The following is a 9,200-nucleotide window of genomic DNA, read 5'->3' as shown; positions in this document are numbered from 1 at the left end:
AGATGCTTGAGTTGAGTAAAATAAAGACGCTGGTCAAAGTAGATGTACTGATTCAACTCTTTTACTAAGGTAAAAGTAGGAGATAAAGTCAATTATAGGCTTAAAAAAAACCTGCATGTAGCCTGTATCTGTTTTGATAACAAATAAATCCATGTATCAGTTCCATATCCCCCAAAACACCACACCTGAGAAAAATAGCACTGTGCTGTAAAATATAAATGTAAAAACATAATAATGTAGTAGGTTTTATAAAGTGTAATTAAGATGAAAGTCACAAACTCACACATTGTACTATTCATGAGTCACTTTAGTTTGCGTCTTCTCCATTCTTCTTGCGAGTGTTTTTATTTGATATTTGTGTGTTTGGCTGTCAATGAACAGCTCAAAGTGCACTGGTCACTGACTTCAGTTTTTCGCTTGCAACACAAAGCAAAAAAATCAACCAAATCAAGCCAGCTGGGATAGGCTCCAGCGACCCCCGCGACCCTTGTAAGAAAATGGATGGATGGATTTGTATTGACTTGCACATGCGCAATTGTGGCATTTCCCCATTACCGTGGCATTATGGGGGGAAATACTATGTTTTTAGCATTTGGCCAACATTTTACCATACGTTGGAAAAACTTTATCAAGACATTTGAGCGACTTTGCAGTACATTGAAATGACATAGCCCAGTCAAAACTCTTCAGTTCCACACTGAAGTATTTTACTGTTGTACTACATATAGATTGATTTTATTTGGAAAAATGCAGTTATTTTTCTTTTTACATTTACTACTTGCTTGCTTGTACTTGTGTGTTCAATAGCAAAAATAATAATAATAATAATAATGTTATTTCACCATTTAAAAATAATAAAATTTCGAGCTGTAGTTGCAATACCATGATACACTTTTGCCCTTCTGCAATACAGAAATGCACAGTACACAGTACAGTATATGGCAATAACAACAAAGAAACCTATAATAATTATTAAGTAGAAAGAATTTTACAATAATAATTTGTGAACACAGAATTTGACTGAGATACTGTATGATACGATTTTCAATTAGGAATAATTTTTTGTTCAAAATGATTTGATTGACAATGATTTCTGCTTCTATTTATAGATGGGCAAAGATCGACTCCAGTCTGACTCGCTAATGCTAATTAGCGCGCTACTCGCGGCACTTTTATCACTCAAAAGAACAGCTATTCATACAAAACGCTTCAGGAATGTTTACAGAGAAGCATGTTAAGTTTGCATATGCTCTTCCTACGCTGCACAAAACAACTTTTATTGGCATAACTTGATCGTGACTTTTTTCCTTCTACTCTCTAATGTGGCTGCAACTTAACAGTGCATAAAAACGCGCGGAACCACACTGCCCCTAAGTGGCCAAACCGGGTACAACGTGGACAGCGCTCCCAATAAAGACACACACAAACAAGGGCAAGACAGTATAAAATAATTTAAATAAAATCGATTTGGGGACATTTAAAATCGATTCTGAATCGTACTAAATGAGAATCGTGATTCTTATGAGAATCTATTTTTTGGGCACAGCCCTAATATTTTAGCTTAGCTTTAAAAAAATTCCAACCAATCACATGCATAAATGTAGGAATATAATGGCAAACGGGTATTATAATTCTTAAGAGTTCTTTACAAATCACGTATGTTGAATAATTTAAATGTAATATAGGCCTATGAAAAAATTATTTTAAAAAAACTCATAATTTTCTATTGCGCAAAAACTAACTTCATGTATTTGCATGGATGCAATTTACTGCTTGCAGTACGCTTTGAAGGACTGCCAATAAAATGTGCCTAATGTTGCATTGTTTTCCCTTCATCCTTCAATGTGAGCCACACTCACTGAGTTAGTGATATGTTGCAGAGCCAGCTGTGGGAAACCAATGTTGGCGTTACCTGAGAATATTCTGCATTTCAAGTGCTTCGGCAGAGGCAGAAGTGAGCTGTTGTCCAGACCTTGACCTTCCAGCTGCTTGAGCTAACATGCTTGGCCTCAGGTTGTGCTGCATATCAGGTGTTGCCGGGATTTTCTTTTGTCGGCGACACACTTACAGACCTCAAGCATCCAGCAACAAGCCCGCTTCTCTCAAAAACACCACAATGAGGAGGGGTGTTATAACCTCATCTGCTCTGATCATAAAAAGGGTTATGATGCAGTGTAGTAAAGTAAACATATTGTTAAATGACAAATCAAAACTTAGCAGTATGTTTTTTGTAAAAGTATTGTGTATGTGTACCTAATGTTGTGGCCAGTGAGTGTGTGTTCCAGATTGTGGTTCCACTCAGATGTGTTTTACGTTGCAGTCAACTGTGAATGGGCAGAGATTGTTACATATGTGGGTGTTGTAGAGCTTCCAGAGGGACCAGGCCCGCTTTCAGAAAGACTTTTTAACACTCAGCCTCTTCATTCCTGAACTGAGGTCAACGGCCGAAGCCTTTGATTTATTTCTTTCAACACCTTCTGAATAACACAAGGGATGACACCTTTGGGGAGACATACGTAGAGATCATGATTGTGAAACCACTCGTCATTTCAGAGCTTAATCAGTGTACAGGTAGTGTTTGGCATAAAGGAACAATAGCTATACAGAGACAGTTGTCAAGCAAATGTTTTATTTAAATGGTGTCACGGTATGGCACGATTGAGGACCAAATTGACAATTCCGAATATTTCTTTCTGATATTTCCGCAATGCAACGCTTCATTTCCAAAGTCCAATGCTTTGAGCGGAAAGCGTCTTTCACGGAGTAAAATGCTGCATTTAAGGGAAGTAGGAATTCATAATTATCACACTCAGATTGTGTCAGTTCCGACCTCAAATCTTCGAGGCAAATGTAAATACAAGACATATGTTCATATGACATAACATGATTTGGAATGACTGCGATAACCAGAACAACAAACAATTTATCCAAATCAGCCATCTCTGTTGTTTACATTTGCCTCAACACTTTGAGGGCGGAACTGAGACACTCCAAGTGGGATAATTCCGATTTCAAACATTCATTGAATGCAGCATAAGACCGTCATTTTGACTTGTGACGTAAGATTGGAATTGTCGATTGAGGGGAAGAAAGGAGGCGAGGTGAGCAGTCAAAAATAGTTTAATTTCAAAAGAACAAAAACAAATAAGGAACATCAAATTTCAAAGCCACAACATTTGAGGACATTTTAAATTGAACAAATTATAAAAAAATATTAGATGTTTTGCTGTTGTACAAATTTGCTTTGCTGCATTTCACAACAAAGATAACTAATTGTCCCTTGTATTGTCCCCCAATTTAAAGATATGTGAAGCAACTCATTAAACAACTTGCTTGCTTTGTTGTGTTAATTAACATTAGCGTTTTCTGCTCGGGCCCTAGCCCTAATTACTGTTTTAGCCCCCCCAAAATACAATTTGTGTTTTCCCTTCATCTTCCTCCTCCCCCATGTTTATTGGCGGGTAGCATGATGTACAAGATGCATAGGTTTTGTTTTTTGTTTTTACACTGCAGGAAACTAATGCTGCATTCAAGTCAGCCATATCCTACTTTGAATCTCCCATTTACGACCTCAAAGCGTTCAAAGTGAATGTAAACAAAAAAAGATGGCTGATTCCAATACATTATTTTCTATTCTGTTTAAAACAACCAGTCGAAATTACATTGTATTACTGTACAGTTACTCTTGTCAAATAACTAAATGACGAGCTATAGTTTCTCCCCTTTTACTGTATCAGCATATTTGTGTACACTACAGGCTTTTAAAAATGTATTTGTGATAAAGAATCATACAAACTTTAGCACACAAAAAGTGTACTACTGCTTTTCATTATCAATTTTAAACACTGTGATGAATTTATAACAAAATTTTCTCCATTTTTACATTTCTAGCTCATCAGGCCAGTGAAACTTTTTTTTCTCCAGTGCACAAAAACTAATTTCAAGACAACAACCTTCAATAACATTTTAAATTGGGTAATTCAATGAAGTATTTTAACTTCTGCTGTTGTGAAACGTGTCTTTCCTGCATTTCACAACAAAGAAATGAAAGTTTACACATAAGTAAAAAAATAACTTGACCGTGGCCCACAGAGAAAAACGTCCGTCCAAGCAGTGCTCATCTTTTGCAGACCATTTGGTTATTATCACTCCTTCTCTCTATTGTGCTTTGAGGACAAAGCCCTTTCAAGTGACAGATGGCCGGGTGGCACTTTTGAACTACGTTATGTGGCCTTTCCTTCAGGAGTGCCATGAGGCTGCAGAACAGACAAGACCAGGGAACACTCCGGGGATCATTTGGAATATAACACAAGCCGTTTCTATGGTTTGTTCGACAAAGAGAGACAAATGATATGCATTGTGGCGTTTTGCGGATATTATTTATAGCAACACCTCTGAATCAAATCTTCGTCCTCTCGATACTTTGTACAATAGCATTTGTAGATTCATTCTGAGGTATATATATATATATATATATATATATATATATAGGAGACACCATTGTATAATGTATGACGCAGAAAGCTGTCCGTGTCCGGAAATCTGCACCCGTCAGACCACAAGATCACGGGGGTTCACGCTGGAGAGTTGAGTTCACGGGATAACAACCGTGTATATAGAGTTCTATTTGTAAACAATAGCCACACTTTCCTGTTGTCACATTGATTTGCTTTTGAACATTATTTCTGTGACTTCTACCATGGCTCTTCTGCCATGGGTAAGTACGTTTTGTGTTTAAATAGTATTATTTTGTCATGTTTAATTTATTCTGAGCTCTTTTTTTATGTGTGTATTTTAAATGTCCGACTCATGGCATGCTATGTTAGCTAGCTTCCCTCCCCCCACCAAAAAAAACAAGTTCATAAACGGTTTTATTTTGAAATATACCGAATTTACCTTGATGACTTCTTGTCCGGCTCGTGTAATTTCTGCAGCTTCATGAAAATCCGCATGCGGAATCCGGAAAAAATAGAACGCTTGCGGAAACCTTTCGCCGCATCCGTTCCGCACAGCATACGCACTTCAATGGCGGAAGCACGTGGTGTCTACGTCCCCCCAAGGATCCTGGATATCTTAAATATTCAACAATATTGTCAATGCCAAAGACATTTTAGAGCTTACACATGTGGCATTCACACAAACCTAAGTTTGTTATTATTATTATTAAAAACTCTTGAATGCGTCTAGTGAATGACGAGAGCACAGCGTGGGGGAGGGTGACTCTCCGGATCGCATGTTGTTTCTTTAGGAACGCTACGAGACTTACCTTACTTTCTTTATAGACGTTTAACATTGGCCGGCAGTGAGCCTGCTGCCATTCTACGTTACTACGTATGGAATGTGTTGCGATGTAAATAACAATGGCAGCGTACGTCCAAATAAAGTTTCTACAAAATGTATTAAACAAGAAATGATTAAAAAATATATATTATATCATAGTTATGTTAGTAACAACCTAATAAATAATATAGAGCAAACTTGTCATTAGTCGGGGTTTCTTTTAAAGCAATTAAAGATCAATTTGTATTCAAAACCTGCTACATGGGTCAATCATGTCAATGCAATTCTTCATTCTCCATCACCACCCGACATTTCAACTCATGACAAAACCTATTTATAAAACCCATCCAATAAAAGTGTATTTTGAGGAGGTTTAGTGCTAATTACAGAATGTGTCGAGGCCGCGGGTTGGGAATCGTCTCCGAGGCTGGGTACGGCTCTGATGAAGCCCGTGAACAAGGGTAGGAGGCGACCCACAGTGGAGGCAGATCCGTTGGCTCAGCAGCTGAGCGAGAACACATAGATGCTCCTTTCACACTGAGTTGAGCAATGACAATCAGGGCTTTGTTTGGGAGGCATCCACTGTTACAGCTCACATGAGGAATATGTGCATCTATAACTGCACACCATGGGTAACCAGTGGTCAGGCTGGCTCAATATTAATAGAAGCATGACTTTTGTTAGTTTGTTTTGACTGTAGTCAACAATGTGCAATCATTTATCCATCCATCATCTAGCGCTTATCCGGGGTTGGGGGTCGCGGGGGCAGCCCAGACTTCCTTCTCCCCATCCCTCTCCCCAGCCACTTCAACCAGCTCCTCCGACAGGATCCCAAGGCGTTCCCAGGCCAGCCGAAAGACATAGTCTCCCGCCGGTGGGACATGCCCAGAACACCTCTCCAGGGAGGCGTCCAGGAGGCATCCGAACCAGATGCCCGAGCCACCTCAAAGGGTTCCTCTCAACGCGGAGGAGTAGCGGCTCGACACTGAGTCGCTCCCGGATGACCGAGCTTGTCACCCTATCTCTAAGAGAGAGCCCGGATAACCTGCGGAGGAAATTCATTTTGGCCGCTTGTATCCGGGATCTTGTTCTTTCGGTCACGACCCACAGCTCGTGACCATAGGTGAGAGTAGGAACATAGGCACTCCACCCTTTTCTGACTGAGGACCATGGTCTCGGATTTGGAGGTGCTGATCCTCATCCCAACCGCTTCACACTCGGCTGTGAACCGCTCGCTGGAGATCACGGCTTGAAGAAGCCAACAGCACCACATCATCTGCAAAAAGCAGAGATGCAATGTTGAGGCCACCAAACCGGACCCCCTCAACGCCTCGGCTGTGCCTCGAAAATCTGCCCATAAAAGTTATGAATAGAATCGTGACAAAGGGCAGCCTTGGTGGAGTTCAATCCTCACTGGGAACGAATCAGACTTACTGCGGACCAAACTTTGACATCGGTCGTACAGGGACTGAACAGCCCGTATCGGGGCTCGATGCCCCGTACTCCCGAAGCACCCCCCACAGGACTCCCCGAGGGACACGGTCAAACGCCTTCTCCAAGTCCACAAAGCACATGTGGACTAGTTGGGCAAACTCCCATGCACCCGCAATAATTTATGTTACTGGTATATTTAATTTGGTAGAGCATGAGGTATTCACAATTCCAATAAGTGCCTCAAAACGTATGACTACTGTAATTTTAATTCTGGTAACATCTAGTACATAGTAATGACACAAAAAATACTCTTGTACAATATATATATATATATATATATATATATATAAATATATATATATATATATATATATATATATATATATATAAATATATATATATATATATATATATATATAAATATATATATATATATATATATATATATAAATATATATATATATATATATATATATATATATATATATATATAAATATATATATATATATATATATATATATATATATATAAATATATATATATATATAAATATATATATATATATAAATATATATATATATATATATATATAAATATATATATATATATAAATATATATATATATATATATATATATATAAATATATATATATATATATATATATATTATCAGACTAGATGTATATAATACATCTAGTCTGATAAGGTCTAATACACAGCTGTGTTAAAATTACAGTTGTACATTGATTTTGATTATTGGTTATAGACAATTGATTATCAAATTGATCAATTACTTTTTAAAATAATTGATTAACTGTTTATACTTTAATTAAAAATGGTCCAAATCCGAATTTCAGCCTCTTAACAGATTTTCTCTGATTCCTGTAGTCCTCCATTAAATATGGTCATCTTTTCTTTTCTCCTCTAAAATAAGACATTTGCTGGCATCTGCTTATACTTTGGGGAAAAAAAAAAGTTGACTATTTTTACCGATTTTATGACGTGAAACCAGAGATAGGCAAGTTCGGTCCTAGAGAGCCGCAGCCCTACATGTTTTCGGTGTCTCCTGCCTCCAAGCCCAGGTGTTTCAAATCATCAGCTCATCATTACGTTATGCAGGGAGCTCTCAGCTGTGTTCGAGGAGGGAGACATCAAAAACATGCAGGACTGCGGCACCAAACTTGCCTATCCCTGCGTTAGACCAAACCAGCAACTGATTTCTAGTTCATTTACATTTGTAAATTTTTTGCACTGTCAATTTGAAATGAAGTCCTGTTTTTGAATGAAGGGATGGAAAATATATATTTTTTATTGATTCATCAATTAAGTGAGGGAGTAATCAACAATTATTAAATTGTTAGTTGCAGTCCTAAAATGTTTTCCATTTTGTGACCTTACAATTACAAACTTGAATGTATTTTGTTGATATTTTATGCCATAGGAGCACAAGTAGGCTGCAAAAGACTTGAGGCTGGGAAGAAAATTATCTTCCACCTTAATAAGCCAGATCTACAATTGAATGGTTTAGATCAGGGGTCTGCAACCTGCAACTCATGGAGCCACATGTGGCTCTTTAATCCCTTTCCTAGGGCTCCCTGTGGATCTCTTTAAAAAAAAAAAAAGATAATAATAATATATATTTGTATATATATTTTATATAAAGTATTCTTTTAAATAATTAATTTTAATTTTAATAAAAAATGAATTGAATCTTCAAAAAAAGTCCCAATGTTGAAGTTGTCAGAAAAAGAGACACGAAAGGTAGATGAAAAAGTTTTAACAAATACCTAAAAATGTCCAAAAAGTGACCATAAAATATCCAAAAAGGAAGAGGAAAAGCAGAAAATTACCATAAAATGTCCATGAAATTGCCAAAATTTTCATTAAATTGATAGCCAAAAATGGCAGAATTAAAAAAAAACATATCTATAAAAGGAAAAAGAGAGGCAGAAAATTACCATATGACCATAAAATTGCCAAAAATGTCAGAAATTTGACAGAAAACACTAAAAATTTATAAAAACTGAAGTATGAAAAATAATAATTAAAAAATTACTTATTGGCTGCTGCTCTGATATTTTTGTGTTCTCATGGAGTTCTAATTAGCTTTTGGGCCCTCAGTACACAACTAACGCTAACAAAAGTTTTGCGGCTCCAAACACATTTTTTATTTCCTGGCCTAAAATGGCTCATTTGACGGGAAAGGTTGCTGACCCCTGTGGTTTAGATGGAGAAAAAAAGGTGTTAGACAGGACAAGTCAAAGTCCAGACCTAAATTCCAATGGCAAGACTTGAAAATTGACAGACGCTGATCTTGAGTTATTTCACTGTCTAGATGTGTAAAGCTGGTAGACAAACCCCAAGCCTTGCGGCTGTAATTGCCACGAAAGGTGGCTCTAAAATGTATTGATGGAGCCAACCACAACATGTAGCTTGTGGCTGTAACATGGCAAAATGGTAAAAAGTTCAAGGGGTATGAATACTT

The sequence above is a fragment of the Leptonotus elevatus genome, chromosome 16 (genome assembly GCF_054856555.1).
Source record: "Leptonotus elevatus isolate MCC_2025b chromosome 16, RoL_Lele_1.0, whole genome shotgun sequence".
Lineage (NCBI taxonomy): Eukaryota > Metazoa > Chordata > Actinopteri > Syngnathiformes > Syngnathidae > Leptonotus > Leptonotus elevatus.
The sequence above is the reverse complement of the archived record's forward strand: the minus strand, read 5'-3'. Positions refer to the sequence as shown.